Source organism: Rhinoraja longicauda, chromosome 21, assembly GCF_053455715.1.
Source record: "Rhinoraja longicauda isolate Sanriku21f chromosome 21, sRhiLon1.1, whole genome shotgun sequence".
NCBI lineage: Eukaryota > Metazoa > Chordata > Chondrichthyes > Rajiformes > Arhynchobatidae > Rhinoraja > Rhinoraja longicauda.
This window is the reverse complement of record NC_135973.1, coordinates 4,821,554-4,849,551: the sequence shown is the minus strand read 5'-3', so window position 1 is coordinate 4,849,551 and position 27,998 is coordinate 4,821,554. Positions and strand designations below refer to the sequence as shown.

Genomic DNA, 27,998 nt, shown 5'->3' with positions numbered 1-27,998 from the left:
AAGCGTCCCGGCCTGGAAACGTCGTGTCCACCCCCCCCCCCCCCCATCCCCTCCCCCCCCCCCCCCCCACGCCCCCCCACAAAGAGGCGCCGAGTAATCCGAGCGCTTTGTGTCTTGCTCCTGTGTTCTTCGTTTACCAGTGAAGCCGGACCACGGGTTGAATTGATGGTCAAATGCATCGTGAAGATTTACTAAAAATAAATTAAAAATGAATGCAGAAATGTTATAAAAACACTACAAAAAAAATCAAATGCGTTTAAAAGATTTGAAGTAACTATTGATTTTTGATAACCTCAAATGCGCCTCTTTCCCTTACACCGGCTCCTCTCTGCGCTTATGCGAGGACTTCTCTGTCTCAGAAGGCAGTGGAGGCCAGTTCTCTGAATGCTTTCAAGAGAGAGCTAGATATAGATCTTAAGGATAGCGGAGTCAGGGGGTATGGGGAGAAGGCAGGAACGGGGTACTGATTGAGAATGATCAGCCATGATCACATTGAATGGTGGTGCTGGCTCGAAGGGCCGAATGGCCTCCTCCTGCACCTATTGTCTATTGACTTGCTGAGCCCGTGCCTGGTGTTATCAGATGCACTTAGAGTGATAGATGGTTGAGTGGTAGGATCAGAATCATGGTCATAGAGTCATAGAGTGAGAGAGTGAGAGAGTGGTGGAGTCATGGGATCAGAGTCATAGAGTTATCGAGTGATAGAATCATAGAGCAATATTCATGGTCATAGATTCTGAGAGTGATACCGATAGTCATAGAGTCATACAGCGCGGAAACATGCCCTTTGGCCCAACATGCCCACACCAACCAACATGTCCTACCTACACCAGTCTCACCTGCCTCCGTTTGGCCCATATCCCTCAAAATCTTTCCTATCCTGTCTAAATTGTTTCTTAAACGTTACAATAGTCCCTGCCTCAACTACTTCCTCTGGCAGCTCGTTTCGCACACCCACCACCTTTTGTGTGAAAAAAGAGTTACCTATTAAATCTTTCCAGCGTCACCTGAAAGCACCTTAAATATTTCCCCCTCACAAGCCCAGTCGGCAGATTTTGCATCAGAGTTGCTGCAAAACGGCAGGTAGATGCGGGTCCTCGCCGGGTGGAACCTGGCGTTGGAATGACAGCGGCCAAGGTGTGTCAGCGAGTTGGCAATTCCGTGTTAGCTCATCCTCGTGAGGGAACCCTGAACTTACTCACGGCTACACCGGGAAATGCTGGCCACGAGATGCGGAAACGCCGGATTTCCGGGCCATTGATTTCTCCCACACCATGAAGAGGGAAATGCATGAATGTAATTCGGGATCGTGTTTATAATTAGCGGTGACCGGAACAAAGCAATGAATGTTCAAGGTGAAGATTGAAGGATTCTGATATAGAAAGTACAAATAACGTGTGACCAGAATTGTCCCTTGTTCGTCCTTCACGCAAAGGGCTCCATCCTTCCTTGGTCATCTATTCCCCAGCCAACAATCGACCATTGTGGGCTTCACCCTTCCCTGGTCATCTATTCCCCAGTCAACAATCGACCATTGTGGGCTCCACCCTTCCTTGGTCATCTATTCCCCAGCCAACAATCGACCATTGTGGGCTCCACCCTTCCTTGGTCATCTATTCCCCAGCCAACAATCGACCATTGTGGGCTCCACCCTTCCTTGGGCATCTATTCCCCAGCCAACAATCGACCATTGTGGGCTCCATCCTTCCTTGGTCATCTATTCCCCAGCCAACAATCGACCATTGTGGGCTCCACCCTTCCTTGGTCATCTATTCCCCAGCCAACAATCGACCATTGTGTGCTCCACTCTTCCTTGCGCATCTATTCCCCAGCCAACAATCGACCATTGTGGGCTCCATCCTTCCTTGGTCATCTATTCCCCAGCCAACAATCGACCATTGTGGGCTCCACCCTTCCTTGGTCATCTATTCCCCAGCCAACAATCGACCATTGTGGGCTCCACTCTTCCTTGCGCATCTATTCCCCAGCCAACAAACGACCATTGTGGGCTCCATCCTTCCTTGGTCATCTATTCCCCAGCCAACAATCGACCATTGTGGGCTCCACCCTTCATTGGTCATCTGTTGCCGGCTCTGCTTTGTTCTGGCCTTTTCTTATCTCCAGTTCCCTCTCCTCTACTTTCAATCTGAAGGCGGCACCTGACTCGAAAAGTCATCCACGCGGTTTCTCCAGAGATGCTGCCTGACCCGTTGAGTTACTCGAAGGTAGACACAAAATGCTGGAGTAACTCAGCGGGACAGGCAGCATCTCTGGAGAAAAGGAATGGGTGACATTTCGGGTCCGGTGCCATCTTCAGACTGAATGTCACCTGTCCACGTTCTCCAGATATATTGCCTGACCCATGTCTTCTCTCCAGCGATGCTGCCTGTCCCGCTGAGTTACTCCAGCATTTTGTGTCTACCTTCGATTTAAACCAGCATCTGCAGTTCATTCCTACACCGCTGAGTTACTCCACCACTTTGCGTCTATCTACGGGTTAAGCCGGCAGCTGCAATTCCTTTCTACACACACTGACACTTGCAGAAGTTCGAGCTATTTGGCAAGGAGGAGGCCGAGTGTTCAGGAGCGCAACGTGAGCCCAGCCGAGCGACACAGGGTCACGTCTGTGATCCACCGCTGTGCCGATGAGAGCAGACGGCTACTGTGGAGCGCAACTGTGAGCAAGCCGTGTGTACGCAATGTCCTCAGTATAGCCAAAACCACAGGTGCCAAGACATTGTGAGATCAATTGTAAAGTGGGTGGCCCGTCCAAAACCAAGGCATAATGTTGCTAAAATTGACACAAAAAAAAGCTGGAGAAACGCAGCGGGGTCAGGCAGCATCTCTGGAGAAAAGGAATAACTTTTTATGGCAGTCACGGTGGCGTAGCGGTAGAGTTACTGCCTTCTACAGCGAATGCAGCACTGGAGACCCGGGTTCGATCCCGACTACGGGTCCTGTCTGTACGGAGTTAGTACGTTCTCCCCGTGACATGCGTGGGTTTTCTCCGGTTTCCACCCACACTCCAAAGACGTACAGGTTTGTAGGCTAATTGGCTTGGTAAATGTAAAGTGTGTAGGATAATGTTAATGTGCGGGGATTGCTGGTCGGCGCGGGCGCGGACACGGTGGCCCGAAGGGCCTGTTTCCGCGCTGTATCTCTAAACTAAACTAAACTAAACTAAAGAGGCTGACGTTTCGGGTCGAGACCCTTCTTCAGACTCCTCGACCCGAAACGTTACCCATTCCTTCTCTCAAGATTCAAGATAGCTTTATTTGTCATCCAAAAAAGTTTCAGTCACCCACAGTCCAACAATAAAAGCACTAAAATAGGCAGATTACACAATAAAGCATTAAAATAGGCAAATTACACAACCCCAAAAACACACAAAAAAAGAAACATCCATCACAGTGAGTCTCCTCCAGTCCTCTCCTCACTGTGATGGAAGGCCACAAATGTCTTTTCCCTTCCCCTGCCGTCTTCTCCCGCGGTCAGGCTGTTGTGGTTCCAGGCCGCGCCGGACGGTCCGCAGCGGGCCGACCCAAGCCCCGCGATCCGGGGCGGGCGAACACGCTGCCGCTGTTGCTGCACGTCGGGGCGGTCGTAGCTCCCGACATTGAAGCCCCCGCCCAGCAGAGAAAAATCCCGCGGCCTATTTTAGGCCGCGCCGGACAATGAAATGTCCGCGACCCAAGCCCCGCGATCCGGGGCGGGCGAACACGCTGCCGCTGCCGGAGCTCCCGATGTCGGCATCCACGCGGCCCGAGCCTAAGGCGAGTCGCAGCCGCTCCCGCAGCCTCCGAAGACGGCCGGCTCCGCTGATGGTAAGTCCGATCCGCGGGCTCTGCGAACCAGAGCCCTGGAGGCCGCCAACTCCAGGAGTTGGGCCGATGGTAAGCCGCAGCAGGAACGGAGACACGGCCCAGAAAACAAAGGTCGGGTCTCCGTTCGGAAGGGACACATATTTACAATTTTACAGTTCCCCCCTCCCCCCCCCCCCCACACCCACACATAGTACACAAACACAAAAACACAACATCACATCGACAATTAAGACACAAAAAAACAACAAAACACAAAGACAAATGGACCGCAGGTAAGCCGCAGCTGCTATGGCAGCGCCGCCATTCCAGAGTCTGACCCGCTGAGTTACTCCAGCTTTTTGTGTCTATCTTCGGTTTAAACCAGCATCTGCAGTTCCTTCTTACACATATTGTTGCTGATATTGTTAAAGGACATTTCACGGCATGTTAAAAGAAAGCACATTCCCCAGCCGACACACAAGATGCATTCCCAAAGATACGCACAAAGCGCTGGAGTAACTCAGCAGGTCAGGCAGCATCTCTGGAGAACATGGATAGGTGACGTTTCGGGTCGGGACCATTAGACGGGTCGTCTGCAGAAGTTCCAAGATCTCACTCACCCTTCTAAACGCCCCAACCCAAAACGTCCCCTCTCCACGTTCTCCAGCTATACTGTCTGGCCCGTTAAGTTACTCCAGCACTTTGTATCTTTTATTTTGTAAACGAGCACCCGCAGTTCCTTGTTTCTACTCTGTAGAGTTCATCAGTGATTGATTTTAACTGGAGTCAAACGTTAAACTACAAATGTATTCTGTTTAAGCTGCACTTTGATGTGATCACGGTTGTCTGTTCTTGGCAAGTGCTTTAACATTACACAATTCGGAGCAAGTGTAAACTAGAAATCTGAAGTAGGATCGCACAATAAATCCATTTATCACCTATCCATGTTCTCCAGAGATGCTGCCCCTGACCCGCTGTTACCCCAGCTGTTCTTGTCCATCTTTGGTATAAACCAGCATCTTCAGTTCCTTGCAAGAAAGGAACAAGGATTTGTCGCACCATGGAATATTCAATCTCCTCTCCATGCTGAAACCAGGTTTAATTTGTAAAGCAATTCAATTAGAATTATTTTCATTTCTTTTGCCTTTGTAGAAAAGATAAATGATTTAATCGGCGGTTGAGTGGGAGATGTTGAGCGGCGGCCAGTTGATACCTATCCAGGACGTGTAATTCGAACCCAAAGGAATAGGTTGGGATACAAACATTTGTTTCCTGGTTCGGATTCTCGGTGGAAAAATGTCAAGGAGAGGCAGGGCGGCGTTGCTGGCGCTCCTTCTGGGCGCCACGCTCTTCTCCTCTGCGGGGAATCGCGGCTCAGAAGCGGCCAAGATCCTGGCCGTGCCCGCCGACTGGAGCCACTGGATCATCATGAAGACCCTGCTCCTGGAACTGGTGGCGAGCGGGCACCAGGTGACGGTGCTGAGGAGCAACGACTCGCGGGCGGTGGAAACAACATCCGAGGATTTCACGCTGGAAACTATCCTGGTGCCGCAAGCTGAGTCGCGCAAAGTGCGGAGCGAAGATGAAATCCGTGACATTGTCTTCAACTCGCTCTACGTGGAAGACGGCTTCCTCTCCAGCCTCTCCGCCGCCCGCAGCTTGTTGGGCTTATTGCTACTCAACACTGAGGTGACCATCCCGGCCATTCGGGCGTTGTTTGAGGACCGCGCACTGTTGCAGCGACTGAAGGGAGCAGAGTTTGACCTGACTTTAGCCGACCCTTACCATGCGGCCGGGGCGATGTTGGCGCAGGTGCTGGGCACGCCGCTGGTGCTGTTTGGCAGGTGGATGATTGCCGGGGACCTCCACTTTAACTTGGCTCCGTCGCCACTTTCCTTCGTGCCGGTGGTCAATTCCCGCTTGTCGGACAGGATGTCGGTGTGGGGGAGGATGAAGAACGTGTTGATATATGGGATGTCCAGATTCACAAGTTACTTCTACATTTACCCCGCCTATAACGAGCTGTGTCGGCGTTACCTGGACAGCGGCATGACGGTAGAAGAGCTTTATGCCAAGGCTGACATGGTCTTGATGAAGGTTGACTTTGTCTTTGAGTATCCGCGGCCCACCATGCCAAACCTGGTTTACATCGGAGGTGTCCAGTGTAGCGCGGGTCGCCCGCTCTCTGATGAACTGCAGCGGTTCATGGACGGTTCTGGCGACCAAGGCGTCGTCATCTTCTCCTTGGGAAGTGTGGTGAGCATCTTCCCACCAGGACTGGCGACGGAACTGGCGGCGGGACTTGCCCGCTTGCCCCAGAGAGTGGTCTGGCGCTTGGTTGGAGACGCGCCCGCCACCTTAGGGAATAACACCAAGGTGATGAGTTGGCTTCCTCAAAACGATCTGCTGAGTCACCCGAAGACCAGAGCCTTCATCACCCACGGTGGGGAAAACGGGCTGTATGAGGCCATCTATCACGGCGTCCCTCTGGTCGGCATCCCAGTTTTTGGTGATCAATACGACAACCTTCTGCGCCTCAAAACGCGAGGGGCGGCGGTCATGTTGGACTTGGCTCATTTGACAAGCGATGTGATCTTCGAGGCGGTGAAGACTGTCATCGAGACCCCTTCTTACGGGGAGAACATGAAGCGATTATCCGCCTTGCACCGAGATGTGCCGCTGGAACCCAAAGCGCTGGCGGTCTACTGGACCGAATACGCCATCAGGCACCGAGGCGCCGCTCACTTGCGATCCGCGGGCACTGAGCTGCCCTTCTATCAGTACTACCTGCTGGATGTCATCGCCATCATCGCTGCTCTGCTGGCACTTGCCGTTTATCTGGCGTGCAAACTGCTCAAAGCTTTACTTGTCCAAATATGTTCAGGTCGGAAGAGGAAAATGGACTAAATTGAAGAATTAAGGTGTGATTTGCGGCGGTAGGTTAATTGTTGGCAGATACTTTTGCAGTGCACCAGATTTTGCTTCCCAGAAGCCACGGACAACAATCTGCATTTTATAAGAAAATAACTGCAGATGCTGGTACAAATCGATTTATTCACAAAATGCTGGAGTAACTCAGCAGGTCAGGCAGCATCTCGGGAGAGAAGGAATGGGTGACGTTTCGGGTCGAGACCCTTCTTCAGACTGATGTCGGGGGTGGGACAAAGGAAGGATATAGGTGGAGACAGGAAGATTAGTTGGATATATGGTCAATGTTTCAATGATTCAAAGATACGTTCTTGTCACATGTACCTAAGTCTCGTGGAATGCTTTATTTTGCATGCAAGCCGGTAGAATCATTTAGTCGGCCTCACCAAGGCAGTACATGTGTCGCCATGTTTTGGCGCCGTCGATTTGCACGTAGCAACTGTAGAAGCGAATTTTGTACTTTACCCGCATCCTATATATCTGACTTTACTCAGATAGGCACAGACACAAAATAAATCAGCTCATGGATCAGTGGTGAGTAGGGTTGCCAATTTCCTCACTCCCAAAGTGAGGAAGTTGGCAACCCAACTAATACGGGACAAGGGCGGTCCCGTACAGGACAAACCCATTTAACCCAAAATATAGGATGTCCCGGCCAATACGGGACAGTTGGCAACCCGTGTGGCGAGTCCAAACAACAAGTCGGTTTATTAGCGATGTACATCGGGAAGCAATGTGAGCAAGCCTTAGCTCCTCTGTCCCTCTCTTCCCCTCCCCCTTCCCAGATCTCCCACTGTCTTCCTGTCTCCACCTATATCCTTCCTTTGTCCCGCCCCCCTGACATCAGTCTGAAGAAGGGTCTCGACCCGAAACGTCGCCCATTCCTTCTCTCCTGAGATGCTGCCTGACCTGCTGAGTTACTCCAGCATTTTGTGAATAAATACCTAGGATTTCTATAGCCTCATGACACAATGGTTACTTGTGGAGTTGAAATAGGCCATCATTCATCAATGTCTCTCTGACCTTTCTTCTTTGGCTTTCCCCAAAGTTAACTTTAATCTTGAATTCATGTTGTTCCGAAACTCTTCCTCCCACATATCTGACTTGGATCCCACAAAAGCCGAGATTCTCCTCGCCAAATGGAGCCCCCTGTAAAAGAGGTCATTCGTTAACCATTGGGAGCCACCAAGAGCAGCTGTAATGCAAGATTGCAGCAGATAAGAACCCAGACAGGTCCACCCCCCCCCCCCCCCCCCTACTGATAAGGAAGCCTGCTTCACACAGACTGTTTCAGCTTTAGCTATTTTAACTACATTCCATCTTGGCCATTTTCCCCATCATGCTCCCCAGTATGTGAGCTCCGTGGTTAACCAAACTATATCCTACTCATCTTCCTTACAATTTTCAAAATTCCCGACAACGCCAACCAACAAACTTGCAAATTCTCCAGGAATAATATGTGTAAGAAGGAAGTACGCATACTGATTTACACCGAAGAGCTGGAGTATCTCAACAGGTCATGCAGCATACAATACAATACAATACAATACAATATATCTTTATTGTCACTGTACAGGGGTACAACGAGATTGGGAATGCGCCTCCCGTACGATGCAATAAATTAATTAGCTAGTCAGTATTAATTTAAACAACTCAATGAAACAAATTAGAACAGTTTTAAAACAGAATAAAGTGCAAGTAGGTCTGTGCCGGTTCACTGTGCGATGTGACCATCTGGCTCAGCAGGACCGGTTCATATCAGCTATGGCCCTGGGGATGAAGCTGTTCCTGAGTCTGGAGGTGCGGGCGTAGAAGGCATTGTATCGTCTGCCAGATGGTAGAAGTTCGAACAGACTGTTGCAGGGGTGTGAAGAGTGTGGATGCTGGTGGCTTTTCTGAGGCATCGTGTGTTGTAGATGTCCTCCAAGGCTGGTAGCTGTGTTCCGATGGTCCTCTGAGCTCTATGGACTACCCGCTGAAGAGCTTTCCTCTCTGCCTCCGTGCAGCTGAGGTACCACACAGGGATGCCATGTGTTAGGATGGTCTCTGTGGTGCAGCGGTAGAAGGTCGTCAGCAGCTGTTGGGGTAGACCAGACTTATTCAGTGTTCTTAGGTAGAACAGTTGTTGCTGTGCCTTCTTGACCAGCGCAGCAGTGTTATTGGACCATGTGAGGTCCTCCGAAATGTGTGCCCAGAAACCTGAAGCTGAACACTCTCTCCACACTGTCCCCGTTGATAAAGATCGGGGCGTATTCCCCGTTGTGTGACCTACGGAAGTTGATGATCAGCTCCTTGGTCTTGGTGGTATTTAGGGACAGGTTGTTATCAGAGCACCAGTCCACCAGGTTCTGCACCCCCGCTCTGTATTTTGTTTCATCACCGTTGGTGATCAGCCCAATCACTGTTGTGTCGTCTGCAAACTTGACAATGGTGTTGGTGTCGAATGCAGGAACACAGTTGTGTGTGAATAGGAAGTAGAGCATTGGGCTCAGAACACAGCCCTGTGGTGTGCCAGTACTCAGGGTGATAATGGAGGACAGGTGCGGGCCCATTCTCACAGCCTGCGGTCACTCCATCAAGAAATCCAGGATCCAGCATAACATGGAGTGTAAGAAAATAACTGCAGATGCTGGTACAAATCGAAGGTATTTATTCACAAAATGCTGGAGTAACTCAGCAGGTCAGGCAGCATCTCAGGAGAGAAGGAATGGGTGACGTTTCGGGTCGAGACCCTTCTTCAGACCCATCTCGACCCGAAACGTCATCCTTACGGAGCCAGAGACCCGGGTTCGATCCTGACTACGGGCGCCGTCTGTACGGAGTTTGTACGTTCTCCCCGTGACCTGCGTGGGTTTTCTGCGAGATCTTCGGTTTCCTCCCACACTCCAAAGACGTACAGGTATGTAGGTTAATTGACTGGATAAATGTAAAAAATGTCCATAGTGTGTGTTAATGTGCGGGAATCGCTGGGCGGCGCGTCCTCGGTGGGCCGAAGGGCCTGTTTCCACGCTGTATCTCTAAATATAGAAGTACATGGATCAGGAACAGGCAGGTGAGATCAGTTTAACTTCGGCACAAACATTGTGGGCCAAAGGGCCTGTTCCTGTGCGGCATTGTTCTATGTAGAAACAAAGAACTCCTTGCAGATGCTGGTTTAAACCAAATATAGACAGAAAATGCTGGAGTAACTCAGCAGGTCAGGCAGCATTTCAACACAAAATGCTGGTGTAACATGCGTCCGTCTCCAGACATAACATATGGGACCTCTACGCCGCACTGCTGTTGAATTGCTACCAGGAGAGAGTCACAAATTATGTTTCCTTCGCACCAATGATGGGATCTGGCTTGTCCAGTCGTTAGTACATGACCCATCTTATACAGGTGAACACTTGCAATCTTCAGACAAAAACGATGAGTTCTGAAGTGATGTTGTATGAGATAGACACAAAATGCTGGAGTAACTCAGCGGGACAGGCAGCATCTCTGGAGAGAAGGAATGGGTGATGTTTCGACCGAAGCGTCGCCTATCAATTCCCGCCACAGATGCTGCCTGTTGCTATTCCTCTAGCACTTTATGATTTGCACAAGATTCCAGCACCTGCAGTTCCCTGTGTCTCTCCTCTTTTAGCTTCATTGATTCCATATCTTTGAATTGTATTGACCGGCAAAGTTATCCGTTTCGAAATTTCCAATTGATCGCAGACAAGAAGGGTCTCGACCCGAAACATCCCCCATTCCTTCTCTCCGCAGATGCTGCCTATCCCGCTGAGTTACTCCAGCAGTTTGTGTCCATCTTCGATTTAAACCAGCATCTGCAGTTCTTTCCAACACAGAAGTTGTATGAACTTGGCTCGTTCTCTCTTCACCCGGAAGATTAAGAAGTGATCGCGGTGTTTAGGGTGCCACTTCACCAGAGCAGAGCTATTCGGGGCTACTGTCAAGACTGTACAAAAGGAATAACAATCTCAAGCCCCGTCTCTCCCCGCTCTTTCTGGGATCAATTGGAAATTATAAAACTGACATCTTTACTGGTTAATACCATTCAATGATATGGAATCAATGAAGCGAAGATACGGAGACGCAAGGAACTGCAGATGGTGGAATCGTGCAAAAACCATAAAGCACCAGAGAAACTCAGCGGCTCAGGCAGCATCTGTGGAGGGAATGGATCGGCGACGTTCCGGTCTGAATTCTTCATAACGTCATAACTCATGGGAGCCATTCAACCCACCGAGTCTACTCTGCCATTCATCCGTGACTGATTTATCTTTCCTTCTCAAATCCATCCTCCTGCCTCCTCCCCATCACTCCTGACACCCTACCAATCAAGTATCTGCCAATGTCTGCATCAAAACCACCCAGTGACCCGGCATCCACAGCCGTCTGTGGCAATGAATTCCACAGATTCACCACCCTCTGACTTAAGAAATTCCACCCTATCTCCATCCTAAAGGTGCCTTCTTTTATTCTGATGCTGTTCCTTCTGGTCCTAGACTCTCCCACCAGTGGAAACATCCTCTCCACATCCACTCTATCCAGGCCATTCACTATTCAGTGAGTTGTATTTCTGCAATTCCATTCACGGCTATAGTGGTTCAGTAGAACATGGAACAGCACAGCACAGGATCAGGAACCTTCTGCCCACATTGTCCAGAACATGCCTTTGGTGAATTCCAGTCCCTTGGAGATCCTTGGATTTCATTGGAGACCCTCAAACTATCTTTAATTAGACTTTATCTTGCACTAAATGTTATTCCCTTTGTCATGTATCTGTACACTGTGGATGGCTCAAATGTAAATCATGTATTGTTTTTCCACTGACTGGATAGCACGCAACAAAAGCTTTTCACTGTACATCAGTACATGTGACAATAAACTCAACTAAACTAAACTAACCTCCTAAAAACAGCGACAGGTTGTGAAGTGGAGATCATCACAGGTTGCAACTGATGCTTCCTTTTCTAAACAGGACATAATTTGACTAAATTCCACTTTTAGCAGTTCTACCTCCACCTTCCACATAATTCTTCTCTTTTGTGCTCCAACCTTCTCATTTTTTTACATTTTGCACTGTTTACTGAAACAATTTAACAATATGCTTTAATTTCATTGTGATAGTTTTCTTTCATAAGCATTGAAACAGGATAAGCGTTAGATTTGATAGTGATTTGTTCTGTTAATAATGTCTTAGCTGTTGTTTCCTAAGCAATTCACAAACCTTGCAGTATCACCTTACTGCAGTACATTGCTCTAACCTGTATCCAGATTACATCTTACATAGGGTTTTTTAAATGGCATTTGGCATGTTGCTATTGGTGTGAAATATGTTGTGAAAGAACACATTCCCCAGCCCCATTAAGCAAGTTGGATCTGATCTGGAGCGACTAGGCTTGTATACACTGGAATTTAGAAGGATGAGAGGAGATCTTGCCCTGTCCACTTCTGTCCAGATTCCTTCCTCTGGCTTTACATTTCATTCCTCGTCTCCCTTTCACACCTCTATTCTTTGTAACTTACTCTACCCATCTGCAAAGCAACCATGTGTATCCACCTATTGCCTGCCAGGCTTTGTCTTGCCCCCAACTCTTCATTACTGCTTTCTCCCCCCCCCCCCCCCCACTCCATTCAATCTGATGAGGGGTCCTGACCTGAAACATCATCTGTCCATTTCCTGCACAAATGCAACATGAACCACTGAGGTCCTCCAGCACTTTGTGTTTTGCTCCAGATTTCTTGTCTCTGTTTTTTGATAATTTTGGCTGAGCAGCTCCGTCTCATCCTCTCCGTTTTTACAGCGTGACAGCGGAGGCGTTTGCCTGATCGTAGCATCTGGAACAGTCCGTTACTGGGGTGGCAGGGGTCCCTCATGATCTTGCTTGCTCTGGATCTGCACCTCCTGATGTATAGGTCCTGCAGGGGGACGAGTGTAGTTCCCATGGTGCGTTCTGCCGAACGCACTACTCTCTGCAGGGCCATCCTGTCCTGGGCAGAGCTGTTCCCAAACCAGACTGTAATGTTGCCAGACAGGATGCTCTCTACAGCCCCAGAGTAGAAGCAATGAAGGATTTTCAGAGACACTCTGAATTTCCTCAGTTGTCTAAGGTGGTAAAGGCGCTGCTTTGCCTTACCCACCAGTGCGGCAATGTGCGTTGCCCACGTCAGATCCTCTGTGATGCGGACTCCCAAGTATTTAAAACTGCTCACCCTATCCACAGTAGACCCATTTATCTCCAGTGGCGTGTACGTCCTTGGATGTTTAGCCCTTCTGAAGTCCACAATCAGCTCCTTCATTTTAGTGACATTCAAGAGGAGGCTATTGTCCTGACACCAGAGTGCCAGATCAGCCACCTCCTCCCGGTAGGCCTTCTCATCGTTGTTGGAGATCCGGCCCACCACCACAGTGTCATCAGCAAACTTGATGATGGAGGCAGCACCTGGACAGGCAAATGGATGGATAACATTTCTGGTTGGGACCCTTCTTCAAAGAGTGGGGATAAATGGGTCCCTTTCAGAATGGCAGGCAGTGACTAGTGGGGTACCGCAAGGCTCGGTGCTGGGACCGCAGCTATTTACAATATACATTAATGACTTGGATGAAGGGATTAAAAGTACCATTAGCAAATTTGCAGATGATACAAAGCTGGGTGGTAGTGTGAACTGTGAGGACGATGCTAAGAGGTTGCAGGGTGACTTGGACAGGTTGTGTGAGTGGGCAGATGCATGGCAGATGCAGTTTAATGTGAATAAGTGTGAGGTTATCCACTTTGGTGGTACGAATAGGAAGGCAGAGTATTATCTGAATGGTGTCAAGTTAGGAACAGGGGACGTACAAAGAGATCTGGGTGTCCTAGTGCAACAGTCACTGAAAGGAAGCATGCAGGTACAGCAGGCAGTGAAGAAAGCCAATGGAATGTTGGCCTTCATAACAAGAGGAGTTGAGTATAGGAGCAAAGAGGTCCTTCTGCAGTTGTACAGGGCCCTAGTGAGACCGCACCTGGAGTACTGTGAGCAGTATTGGTCTCCAAATTTGAGGAAGGATATTCTTGCTATTGAGGGCATGCAGCGTAGGTTTACTAGGTTAATTTCCGGAATGGCGGGACTGTCATATGTTGAAAGACTGGAGCGACTTATCCTGGGGGGACTTATTCCTGCCTCTAACGTGTCTAACGTATCTCAGGGCAACTTTAGGATGCAACAATATCAAGAAATGAATAGACCCCAAGCACAGAGAAGGCACAGAAGCCAGGAATAAGTTAAACTTAAAAATACCTTTACTAGAATCCTGAACAACAAGAGTACAAGACTCAGCATGAAATAATCCAAGATTCAGCAAAGACAGAGACAAACATCAATACTTCAATGGGGGACTCAATAGGTAACACAAATGATAGTGACACACATGTGAAAATCCTTAAACATAATGGGACTAAAGACAACACAGTCTATGCCACCCTCAGTGGTCACTAGGCACTGTGACAGAGGATGGGGGGACGAGTCCACAACAGAGGGGAAAGGAATAGGGTGAGTGGGGATGATGCTTGAAATCTGGGTGCATTGGGGGGGGAAAGGCACAGGTATTACTTGAAATTGGAAAATTCAACGTTCATACCATGGGTTGCAATTTACCTGAGCTGAATATGAGGTAGTGTTCAAATGTGTAAGAAGGAACTGCAGACGCTGGTTTAAACCAAAGATAGACACAAAAAACTGGAGTAACTCAGCTGGACAGGCAGCATCTCTGGAGAGAACGAACGTTTCGGGTCGGTTTGCGTGTGGTCTCACTCTGGCAATGGACGAGGCCAAGGACGGAATGGACGATCATAATGTAACGGGCATCAGTATTCCATGAGCCTACTCTTCCCCATGCCCCACTTTCCTCACAATGGTGCCGAATCAGCCTCAATGTTAATGGTGCAACAGGCCAAAGAATAGCACGATGTTGATTTTAACCTGTATTCCTTGTAATAGATGGCTACTTAGAGATTATGTGGAAAGTAACTTTAAACGTCTGATAACATCCAGAAAACCAATACCGAAGCCTAAGACTTATCATCTTTCGACAAATAGAAGCAGATACCATTACAATGTTTAAATGATATTTGGAGAGATATATGGATAGGAAGGATTTAGAGGGCTATGGGCTAATGGGGCTTGCCCAGCATGTCAACTTGGCTAGCAAGGGCAAGGTGGACCAAAGGGCATGTTTATGTGCTGTAGACCTCTATGACTCTAACTTCTCCAAACCATGGAATTGTGTTGAAACAAGGAACGGTAGATGCTGGTTTACAAAAAGACAGAAAGTGCTGGAGTAAGTCAGTGGGCCAGGCAGCATCTCTGAAAAAAATGGATAGGTGATGTTTATCTGCGTGAAGTTTGCTCGTTCTCCCTGTGACCGCGTGGGATTTCTCCGGGTGCTCCGGTTTCCTCCCATGTCATCAAAAAGTTCAGGTTTGTAGGCTAATTGGGCTTCTCTGTAAAATTGTCCCTGATGGATAAGAAAGTGGCATAACAGAGAACTAGAATGAATCGGTGATTAACGGTCGGTATGTACTCGGTGGGCTGAGGGGCTGCATCACTAAACTAAACTGAAGTCCCACCTGCCTGCGTTTGCTTCATATCCCTCCAAACTTGAGCCTAGAATTGTTGTGGAGATACGTTTTAGTCTTCTTGCCAATGAATTTAACAGACTTGCTTAGAGAGTGAGAATACAATCAAAGGGACTTTGGAAGTTGTAATATGCAGGACTGTGGAACAGTACGGACTCGTTCCACCAGCTGGTGCTGTGGAGCTTAAATGACGAACTCTGTTGCATGCTTAGGAATCATGAACTATAACGTGAAAACGTGTTTAGAGGGATTTATATAAGATCCATCACAGCAGCAAACCAACCTGAAGTGATTAAAAAAAACCCCTGCAAAGCACTAATTTGTGTAAAGTAGGAATTGTGGCTAAAAACCTCAGTGTACTCAAATCAAACTATGTGATAATGTAATGACTGGACAATTTGTTTTAGACTGAAGAAGGGTCATAGAGTCATAGATTGATACAGCGTGGAAAAAGGCCCTTCGGCCCAACTTACCCACACCAAACAACATGTCCCAGCTGCACTAGTCCCCACCTGCCTGCGTTTGGTCCATATCCCTCCAAACTTGTCCTATCCATGTACCTGTCTAACTGTTTCTCAAACATTGGGATAGTCCCAGCCTCAACTACCTCCTCTGGCAGCTTGTTCCATACACCCACCACCCTTTGTGTGAAAAAGTTACCCCTCAGATTCCTTTTAAACCTTTTCCCCTTCACCCAGGGAATTGTGAATTCACCCAGAGAGTTGTGAATTTGTGGAACTCTCTGCCACAGGAGGCAGTAGAGGCCAATTCACTGGATGAGTTTAAAAGAGAGTTAGAGCTCTAGGGGCTAGCGGAATCAAGGGCTATGGGGAGAAGGCAGGCACGGGTTACTGATTATGGATGATTAGCCATGATCACAATGAATGGCGGTGCTGGCTCGAAGGGCCAAATGGCCTCCATCTGCACCTATTTTTCATGTTTCTATGAACCTATGTCCTCTGGTCCTCGATTCCCCTACTCTGGGCAAGAGATTCTGTGCATCTACCCGATTTATTCCTCTCATGATTTTATACATCTCTTTTAGATCTCCCCTCATCCTCCTGCACTCCAAGGAATAGAGACCCAGCCTACTCAACCTCTCCCTATAGCTCAGACCTCTGGTCCTGCAACATCCTCATAGATCTTTTCTGAACCCTTTCAAGGTTGACAATATCTTTCCTATAACATTGTGCCCAGAACTGAACACAATATTCTAAATGCGGTCTCACCAACGTCTTATACAACTGCAACATGGGGCCCTGACCCAAAAAGTCACCTATCCATATGAAGGAAGCAACTGCAGATGCTGGATTACTCAGAATGCTGGCAGCATCTCTGGAGAAAAGGAATAGGTGATGTTTCGGGCCGAGACCAAGTATCTCGACCTGAAACGTTACCTACTCCTTTTCTCCAGTCACCTATCCATGTTCTCTCGAGAGGCTGCCTGACCAGCTGAGTTACTCCAGTACTTAGTGTCTATCTTTTGGTTTAGTCATGTTTTGAACAATAGGTGGACACAAAGTGTATTCAAAACATGATTAAATAAAAGATAGACGCAAACTGCTCGAGTAACTCAATGGGTCAGGCAGCATTCCTGGAGAACATGGATAGGTGACGTTTCAGGTCAGGACCCTTCTTCAAACTGATTGGACAAGAATGCTTGGTCAAGAGATTGGATCCAAGGTCCTTAAAGATCGCCATTCTCTTGATGCTACATTGGTTTAGGTTCAGCTTTATTATTGTCGTGTGGACCGAGGTACAGTGAAAACCTTTGTTTTGCATTGCTATCCAATCCAATCAGATAATACTGTACATAAATACAATCAAACTCAAGTACAATAGGTAGAGCAAAGGGGAAGATATAGTTCTCAGCATTGTAGCGCACCAGTTCCATAGATAATGTCCGCAATGGGGTAGAGGTGAATCGTATAGTTTATGGAAGGGCCATTCAGAAGCCTGATAACAGAGGGGAAGAAGCTGTTCCTGAGCCTGGTGGTGCGTGCTTTCATGCTTCTGTATCTTCTGTCTGACAGGACCGGGGAGAAGAAGGAATGACTGGGGTGGGACAAGCCTTTGATTATGTTGGTTGCTTTTCTGAGGTAATGTAAATGGAGTCAATGGTGGGTGGAGAGGGGGGGGGGGGGGGGGAAACAACAGAGCTGTTATCTCTGTATATTCTGAAGGACCACACCCAATCCTGCCGTTCACAAGTGGCCAACCCCAGTCCATAATCAGCATTTTTTGGATTCCCCAGCCTCTTCTCTAATCAACGGTTTTCAGACCGATTCAAGTTACACAAACACAGTGCACAGCATTTGCAGTCTCACATAGATGCGTGCCAACCTCTCTCAATATTACACATGCGTAGGTCTTTATAATTACCTATGATGAGCAATGGAATATCTGATAAAACCATTAGACATAGGAGCAGAATTAGGCCATTTGGCAAATTGAGAGTACTCTATGCGCACATCTTCCACAGGATAGTCATTCATTAATTTTCAGTTTCAATTAATCTTTTTTAATAACAATTCTGCACATTAGAGGGATGAGAGGGGATCTTATCGAAACGTTTAAGATTATTAAGGGGTTGGGCACATTAGAGGCAGGAAACATGTTCCCAATGTTGGGGGAGTCCAGAACAAGGGGCCACTGTTTAAGAATAAGGGGTAAGCCATTTACAATAGACAATAAACAATAGACAATAGGTGCAGGAGGAGGCCATTCGGCCCTTCGAGCCAGCACCGCCATTCAATGTGATCATGGCTGATCATGTTCAATCAGTACCCCGTTCCTGCCTTCTCCCCGTACCCCCTGACTCCGCTATCCTTAAGAGCTCTATCCAGCTCTCTCTTGAATGCATTCAGAGAATTGGCCTCCACTGCCTTCTGAGGCAGAGAATTCCACAGATTCACAACTCTCTGACTAAAAAAGTTTTTCCTCATCTCAGTTCTAAATGGCCTACCCCTTAGGCCTACCAACTGAGATGAGGTGAAACTTTTTCAGTCAGAGAGTTGTGAATCTATGGAATTCTCTGCCTCAGAAGGCAGTGGAGGCCAATTCTCTGAATGCATTCAAGAGAGAGCTAGATAGAGCTCTTAAGGATAGCGGAGTCAGGGGGTATGGGGAGAAGGCAGGAATGGGGTGCTGATTGAGAATGATCAGCCATGATCACATTGAATGGTGGTGCTGGTTTGAAGGGCCGAATGGCCTCCTCCTGCACCTATTGTCTATTGACCACACCCATAGTGCCGTTCACAAGTGGCCAACCCCAGTCCAGAGATCAGCATTTTTTGGATTCCCCAGCCTCTTATCTAATCAGCGGCTTTCAGACCGATTCAAGTTACACAAACACAGTGCACAGCATTTGCAGTCTCACATAGATGCGTGCCAACCTCTCTCAATATTACACATGCGTTGGTCTTTATAATTACCTACGGTGAGCAAAGGAATATCTGATAAAACCATTAGACACAGGAGCAGAATTAGGCCATTTGGCCCAATGAGAGTGCTCTATCTACTCCACCATTCAATCATGCCTGATCTATTTTTCCCTCACAACTACATTCTCCTGCTTGCTCCCCGTAATCTTTGACATTCTTATTAATCAAGGATTGTCGAAGGTATTTATTCACAAAATGCTGGAGTAACTCAGCAGGTCAGGCAGCATCTCAGGAGAGAAGGAATGGGCGACGTTTCGGGTCGAGACCCTTCTTCAGACTGATGTCAGGGGGGACGGGACAAAAGAAGGATATAGGTGGAGACAGGAATCACAAAATGCTGGAGTAACTCAGCAGGTCAGGCAGCATCTCAGGAGAGAAGGAATGGGCGACGTTTCAGGTCGAGACCCTTCTTCAGACTGATGTCAGGGGGGGCGGGACAAAGGAAGGATATAGGTGGAGACAGGAAGACAGTGGGAGATCTGGGAAGGGGGAGGGAAAGAGAGGGACAGAGGAACTATCTAAAGTTGGAGAAGTCAACATTGACATCTCCAACTTTAGATAGTTCCTCTGTCTCGACCCGAAACGTCACCCATTCCTTCTCTCCTGAGATGCTGCCTGACCTGCTGAGTTACTCCAGCATTTTGTGAATAAATACCTTCGATTTGTACCAGCATCTGCAGTTATTTTCTTACACTAATCAATGATTGTCAGTCTCCGCTTTCAAAATACCCAACCACTTGGCCCCCACTACCGTCTGTGGCAATGAATTCCACAGATTCACCACCCTCTGGCTAAAGAAATTCCTCCTCACTTCCTTTCCAAAGGTACGTCCTTTTATTCTGATGCTATGGCCTCTGGTCCTAGACTCTCCCACTAGTGGAAACATCCTCCCCACATCCCCTGATACTAGGGGGCATAACTTTAAGGTGAGAGGGGGAAAGTTTAACGGAGATGTGTGGGACATGTTTTTTTTACATGGTGGGCTCTTGGAACGCGCTGCCAGAGGCGGTGGTGGAGGCAGAAACGATTAAGAGACCTTTGGATAGGCACTTGGATATGCAGGGAAGGGAGGGATATGAATCATGTGCAGGCAGATAAGAGGTGACCTCGGCATCATGTTCGGCAAGGACATAGTGGGCCGAAGGGCCTGTCACTGTACTGTACCGTGATAACATCAGAGAGAGCTGGAAACGTTCAGCAGATCAGAGGAAAGAATGAACAGAGTTAATGTTTGAGACCGAGCTTGTTCGTCAGAATTGGGAGCGGCAGTATGTTGCAGGGAGGATGAAGGAGGACTGGGTAGGGAGTGTGTCTGATGGAGGGAGGGAGTGTTGTCATGGGGATGAGCTGCAGGTGAAGTCGTGTGGTTGAAGGTATGAGCGGGGGAGGGGGACAATCGGAGACGAGTAACGTAGAAGCAAGTGAAATTGTGAAATTAAAGGAGATTTGCCGGGAGGGAATTCGTCCAAGAAAAATCTCACACCCACACCCTGCGCTGGAGTAACTCAACAGGTCAAGCAGCATTCCTGTAGAATGTGGATAGGTGACCATTAAGGTCCCGACCTGAAACATCACCTATCCATGTTCTCCGGAGATGCTGCCTGACCCACTGAGTTACTCAGTAAGGGATTAGACAGGCTAGACGCAGGAAAAATGTTCCCCATGTTGGGGGAGTCCAGAACCAGGGGTCACAGTTGAAGAATAAGGGGTAGGCCATTTAGGACTGAGATGAGGAAAAACCTCTTCATGCAGAGAATTGTGAATCTGTGAAATTCTCTGCCACAGACGGCAGTGGAGGCCAATTCACTGGATGTTTTCACGAGAGAGGTAGATTTACCTCTTCGGGCTATCAAGGGATATGGGGAAAAAGCAAGAACAGGGTATTGATTTTAGATGATCGACCATGATCATATTGAGTGGCGGTGCTGGCTCGAACGGCCGAATGGCCTACTCCTGCACCTATTTTTCTATGTCTCTATGTTTCTATGATCTTTATTATTTCAGGCTGGATGGCCGTGTTAAATGCCTCAGAGGTGTCACAATTGTAGAGGTGTAGTATCTGATTCATCAGTGTTGCTGGCATTTTGGTTGTGACAGGTGAACACAAAACATTTACAGAGATATTGATAGGATGAGTGAAAGGGCAAAAAGTTGTCAATTGGAGAAAATGTGAAATGAGAATCTGAAGAAGGGTCTCGATCAAAAACGTGACCTATCCATGTTCTCCATGGATGTTGCCTCACCCGCTGAGTTACTCCAGCACTTGTTGTCTTTGTACTGTAAACCAGCGTCTGCAGTTTCTTGTATCTATAAAATGTGAAGTTGTTCACTTTGAAATGTGAAACAAACCATTAATTAAATGGTGAAACAACACAGGAATCTGAAGCTCAATGTGATTTGGCGTTCTGGTGGATGAAATGTAGAAAGCTAGCATAGGTGTGGAGCAGTTAATTAAAAAGGTTTGATGGAGTGCTGGCTTTTATTTGAAGGGAGACGTGACTAAAAGGGAGATGCAAAGAACTGCAGATGCTGGAATGTTGAATAAAACACAAAGTGCTGGGGGAACTCAGCAGGTTAGGCAGCATCTGTGGAGGGAACAGATTGGTGACGTTTCAGGTGTAGTCTTGATATGTTATGAATTATCCATGGATCTCTACGTTGTTTACTACTGTTCGATGTGGCACATATCTTGCCATCCACCTGCTAAAAGGCATGACCGTGATGCAAAGGTGATAAATGAATTACTCCTCCCCCCACTCCTCCCCCCTCACCTGTATCCACCTATCACTTGTGCAGGAAGGAATTGCAGGTGCTGGACAAACCGAAGATAGACACAGAAAGCTGGAGTAACTCAGCGAGAGAGACAGCATCTCTGGAGAAAAGGAATAGGTGATGTTTTGGATCGAGACCCTTCTTCAGTCTGAAGACTGGTCTTGAATCGAAACGTCACCTATTCCTTTTCTCCAGAGATGCTGTCTGACCCGCTGAGTTACTCCAGCTTTTTGTGTCTCTCTTCCACCTATAGCTTGCCAGGCTTTGTCCTGCCCAATCTAGCTTTTCCAGCTCCCCCCCCCCCCACTACTACAATCAGTCTGAAGAAGGGTCCCGACTCAGAGCGTAATAGACAATAGACAATAGGTGCAGGAGTAGGCCATTCGGCCGTTCAAGCCAGCACCGCCATTCAATGTGATCATGGCTGATCATTCACAATCAGTACCCCGTTCCTGCCTTCTCCCCATACCCCCTGACTCCGCTATCATTAACTCTCTCTAGCTCTCTCTTGAAAGCATCCAGAGAATTGGCCTCCACTGCCTTCTGCCACTGTCATCTGTCCATTTCTTCCACAGATGCTGCCTGTCCCGCTGTTACTCCAGTTACTCTGCGTTTTTCTCTGACTTCGCATCTGATATCCCCCGATGGTTTGCCATCTCTGTAAGCTGCTTAATGTCAAGTCAAGTCAATTTTATTTGTATAGCACATTTAAAAACAACCCACGTTGACCAAAGTGCTGTACATCTGATTAGGTACCAAGGAAAAAAATGAAACATACAGTAGCACGCAAACAGTTCACAGCGCCTCCTCAATGAGCCTCAAACGCTAGGGAGTAGAACTAGGTTTTGAGCCTGGACTTAAAGGAGTCGATGGAGGGGGCAGTTCTGATGGGGAGAGGGATGCTGTTCCACAGTCTAGGAGCTGCAACCGCAAAAGCGCGGTCACCCCTGAGCTTAAGCCTAGACCACGGGATAGTGAGTAGCCCCAAGTCGGCCGACCTGAGGGACCTGGAGTTAGAGAGGGGGGTTAGAAGATTTTTGATGTAGGGGGGGGGAATGTCCATTTAGGGCTTTATGTGCTGAAAGGATGTTTTTTTCTATTCTTCTGGGAATGCTATTTGTGCAGTCTCAGTGTAGGAATGTCGCAAATGGTTTTAGTGAAATCTGGTTGAAGCACCATTTAAAAACAACTTAAGTGCAAGTCCCCACTCCCTGAACCTGCAGAGCTGGCTGCAGGTCAGGGTGGGACCTGTTCTCTATGTTGCAATTGCAGGAGTTAAAATAATAAATCTTAAAGATTAACCAATGCTTTGTGTACTGAGTAATGCAGAACTAAGTAAGAAGATTTATTTCATAACACGCCCCTGTGGACAACTGTAAAGTGTCTTCTGAATGCATTGCTCAACGACAAATATTTTTTCACTGAGGTGTAAATACAAGTCAAGTCAAGTTTATTTGTCACATACACATACAAGATGTGAGGTGAATGAAAGTTCACCCACAGTCCAGCAATAGAGCAATAAAAATAAACAATTTCACACACAATCACAAACCAACACAAAACAAAAATAAAACATCCATCACAGTGAGTCTCCTCCAGTCACCCCTCACTGTGATGGAAGGCCAGAATGTCTTTTCTCTTCCCCTGCCGTCTTCTCCCGCGGTCTGGCTGTTGATGTTGACACGTTCCAGGCCGCGCCGGACGGTGAAAGGTCCGCAGCGGGCCGACCCAAGCCCCGCGGTCCGGGGCGGGCGAAGATGCTGCCGCTGCCGGAGCTCCCGATGTCGGCCCCCACCCAGGGCAGGGCCTGTGAGCATCCGATATCCGCGCGGCCCGCGGCCCGCGGCCGAAGAAGCCTCCGCAGCCTCCGAAGGCAGCCGGCTCCGCACATGGTGAGTCCGGTCCGCGGACTCTGCGAACCAGAGCCCAGGTGGTCCCAGGTGGAGGCCGCCAGCTCCAGGTGTTTGGCCGATGGTAGGCCGCAACAGGAACAGTGACACGGCCCAGAAAACAAAGGTCGGGTCTCCGTTCGGAAGAGACAATTTTACAGTTCCCCCCTACATAGTACACAACCACAAAAAACACTACATCACATCTAAAGAAAACAATCAAGACAAAAAAACAACATGAAACACAAAAGACAGACGGACTGCAGGTGAGCCACAGCTGCAAGGTGTGACATGGGGAGAGGGGTGGGGGTGGGGGTGGGGGTGGGGGAGAGGGGTAGGGGTGGGGGTGGGGGAGAGGGGTGGGGGTGGGGGTGGGGGTGGGGTGGGGGTGGGGGTGGTGGTGGGGGTGGGGTGGGATAGGGGGTGGGGGAGAAGGTTGGGGGTGGTGGTGGGGGTGGGGGTGGGGGTGGTGGTGGGGGTGGGGGTGGGGTGGGGGGTGGGGGTGGGATAGGGGGGTGGGGGAGAGGGGTGGGGGAGAGGGGTGGGGGAGAGGGGTGGGGGAGAGGGGTGGGGGGGTTGGGTGGAGTGGGGGTGGGGTGGGTGTGGGGGTGGGGGAGAGGGGTGGGGGTGGGGGTTGGGTGGAGTGGGGGTGGGGGTGGGGTGGGGTGGGGGTGGGGGTTTGTAGGTTACTTAAAATTGGAGAATTCGATGTTTGTTGTAAGCCAACATCTCCTGTTCCTCGTATCCATGGGTCTGATACATTACTTTGGAATATTGTGATCCAATGTTTCCAACTTACGATGAAGCGATGCGGGTGTAAGGAACTGTAGGGCGGCACGGTATCGCAGCGATCGAGTTGCTGCCTCACAGCGCCAGAGACCCGGGTTCGATCCCGACTACGGGTGCTGTCTGTACGGAGTTTGTATGTTCTCCCCGTGACCTGCATGGGTTTTTACCCGCACTCCAAAGACGTACAGGTTTGAAGGTTAATTGGCTTCGGTGTAATTGTAACTTGTCCTTAGAGTGTGTAGGATTGTGTTAGTGTACAGGGATCGCTGGTCGGTGCAGACTCGGTGGGCCGAAAGGCCTGTTACCACGCTGTATCTTTAAACTAAAATAAACTGTAGATGATGAAATCTTGAGTAAAACACAAAGTTCCTAGACTGTGGAACAGCATCCCACTCCCCATCAGAACTGCCCCCTCCATCGACTCCTTTAAGTCCAGGCTCAAAACCTACTTCTATTCCCGAGCGTTTGAGGCCCTCTGAGGGTGCACTGTGAACTCTACATGTCTGTGTTGTTAGGTTTGTGTGCTATTGTATGTTCTTTTTTAGTACCTGCACTGATATACAGCACTATGGTCAACGTGGGTTGTGTTTAAATGTGTTATGCAAATAAAATTGACTTGGCTTGACAAAGTGCTGGAGGAACTCAGCAGGTCAGGTTGCATTTGTGGAAGGAATGGCCAGGCAACATTTAGAGATGGGACCCTTCCTCAGATGTACTCACTTGAAAAATAATTTATTTGTTTGTGATATTGAAAGCTAACTGTTGTACTTCGTGGTCTGGTATCTGTTATACCTTTGTTATGACTCTGGACGGACCACAAGTACACGTGTTTAAAAGGTTAGAAAGCTGGAGCTTAAATCCAGGCTGTTTATTCCACGGCCATCTGGAACCACAGTGACCACCACATCACCTCATTCTCTTATATACATGTTATTACACGGACAAACAAAGTAGTCCTTGTGATACAACAAAGTAGTCCTTGCAATATCACAATACTAACCAGGCTATTAAAGTTGCACCATCCCACACAATCCCAGTCACCCAGCTCATTTTGCCTCTGTACATTCACCTCCCATCCTCAAGTCCCATGTTCCCTTCTATCCTCTCGTTCCTCTCCTCCCTGTTTCCTTCCACCTATCTCTCTCCCTCTTTCATTCCTCCTCTCTCTTTATCTGACACCATTTTGTCTCCTTTTCACCTCTAGCGTTTGTCACGATCTGCACCCATCTACCAATCAACCCCCCCTCTTCCCTCTCCTGTATCCACCTAACACTTGCCACGCTTTGCCCTGCCCGCACCCTCTTCCAGCCTCACCACCACTCCATCAGTCTGAAGAAAGGTCCATACCCTCCATGGATGCTGTGTGACCTGCTGAGTTTCTCCAGCACTTGGTGTTTTGCTCATGATTCCAGCATCTGCAGTTTCTTGTGTGTCCAGACTATCAAACCGTTTATTCGTTGGATCTAGCGGACAGAACCAAATCCATATTGTGGCATTATCCATAACTGAAAACTCATCGGATCCAATGGAATCTCCATGACCTATGAAGTTTCACAACTTGGAGCAAAACACAGATTCAGATTGTTTCCATCATCTTTCAGGCCTCGCATCCCAAGTACGGGCGGCCACATTGGCGCAGCGGTAGAGTTACTGCCTTACAGCGCTTGCAGCACCACAGACCCGGGTTCAATCCCGACCACGGGCGCTGTCTGTACAAGGTTTGTACGTTCTCCCCGTGACCTGCGTGGGTTTTCTCTGAGATTGTCTATTTCCTCCCACACTCCAAAGACGTACAGGTATGTAGGTAAATTGGCTTGGTGGTAAATGTAACAAATTGTCCCCAGTGTGCGTAGGATAATTGTTAATATGCGAGGATCGCTGGCCGGCGTAGACTCGGTGGGCCGAAGGGCCTGTTTCTGCGCTGTATCTCTAAACTAAACTAAACTAAACTAATAATAACTGTTTAAGGATAGAATTTACGGTTTAACCAGGAAGTAGACTTATCCTGCTTCTGAATACGAGGATTTACGAGAATATTGCAAGGCCTCGGCAGTCTGAGCTGCAGGGAGAGGTTGAGCAGGCTAGGACTCCATTCCTTGGAGCGCAGGAGGATTGGGATGTGACCTTATAGAGGCATTCAAAATCGTGAGAGGAATAGAACGCATAGTGCATTTTGCCCAGAGATGGGGAAATCGAGAACCAGAGGACGTAGATTTAAGGTGAGGGGGGAAAAGATTTAATAGGACCCTGAGGGGTAAACTTTTTACACAAAGGGTAGTGGTTGTATGGAACGAGCTTCCGGAGGAGATAGTTGAGGCAGGTACCACACTGGCATCCAACTGAAGCCAAAGTCAATCTTTGTCATCCTGAGGTTAATGCCAACTGGAGCATCGCCCTGAGATACCTTATTATTCTAATGTAGCAGAGGAGATCTCAGGGAGGTCACAACACTGTGCATGATCATTCCCCTTTGTCCTCTCTGGCTCTGGCCTCTGATCTGGGACATAGTTAGATGCACTTAGGGAGCTGTTATTATTTCCCAATGCACCGGAGTATTTGGAAGGTCAGCATTGCCTAAATCCAAGGGTAGCATTGATTTCATAGATTGGGTGGTGTCCCTGGTTCAGAGAGTAAAAATGTACAGGCACATTTTTTTTTTAAAAGCTAAAAATCACAATTATTCTGGTTTCTCTCACTCTCACTCTCTTTTACTCTCACTAGTACTTTTACTCTTTCTTGTCCACTCTCTCTCTCTCTCTCTCTCTCTCTCTCTCTCTCTCTCTCTCTCTCTCTCTCTCTCTCTCTCTCTCTCTCTCTCTCTGCTGTCGTTCCCTTGTACTCTTTCTCTTTTATACCCTCCCTCCCTCTTTCTCCCTCTCTGTCCCTCATTCTCTCCCTCTCTTTCTCTCTCTCTCTCTCCCTCCCCCTCCCCTCTCCCCCTCCCCTCTCCCCTCTCCCTCTCCCTCTCCCTCTCCCTCTCCCTCTCCCTCTCCCTCTCCCTCTCCCTCTCCCTCTCCCTCTCCCTCTCCCTCTCCCTCTCCCTCTCCCTCTCCTCTCCCTCTCCCTCTCCCTCTCCCTCTCCCTCTCCCTCTCCCTCTCCCTCTCCCTCTCCCTCTCCCTCTCCCTCTCCCTCTCCCTCTCCCTCTCCCTCTCCCTCTATCTATCTCTCCCTCCCTCTCTCTATCTCTCTCTCTCTCGCTTGTTTTTTTGCTCCTGATTTGTTCCTGCTTCATGCCTGACCCTCCTCTAAATGTCAGTTCTTTAACCCCCTGCATCACTCTGCAGTTGCCACCTTCACTGCTCCCTTTCGTTGAGATACCTTTTCTATTTCTGACTCCGATTCCTCGCTCCTAATTCTAGACCTGAAATCTCTGAGGCTTCTATAACAGTGCCTCGCCCTTTAAAATCTGCAGCCTTTTAAATCCAGGTTTCGGTTGAATTCCATTGATTTTGACCCATTTGCCACTTTTATCACCAGTTACTTTAAATGAAAGATTTTATTGAGCATGCTGATGCAAAAACAGTCGATATATTTGTCCAAAGGTCTTTTAAAAGTTCTATCTGCTTCCTCTGGAAGTTCGTTCCAGATGCGGACTAACCTTTGAGTTGCTCCTGAGGTTTGTCTTAAATCTCTCCTCTCTCTCTCTCACTCAGTCTTTGCTCAGTTTTAGACTATCCTGGGAAGAAGACTGTGTGAGTGTTCACTTTATCCTTGCCCCTCACGACCTTGTGCTCTTCAATAAGGTTGCCCGTCAGCCTCCTACGCTA

The 27,998-nt window shown here is 48.4% G+C and overlaps 1 pseudogene; it reads left to right on the top strand.

Annotated features, from left to right (window-relative positions):
* The first annotated feature begins 5,091 nt into the window (after window positions 1-5,091).
* Window positions 5,092-6,710, top strand: LOC144604204 (UDP-glucuronosyltransferase 2C1 pseudogene; annotated as a pseudogene).
* The last annotated feature ends 21,288 nt before the right edge of the window (window positions 6,711-27,998 follow it).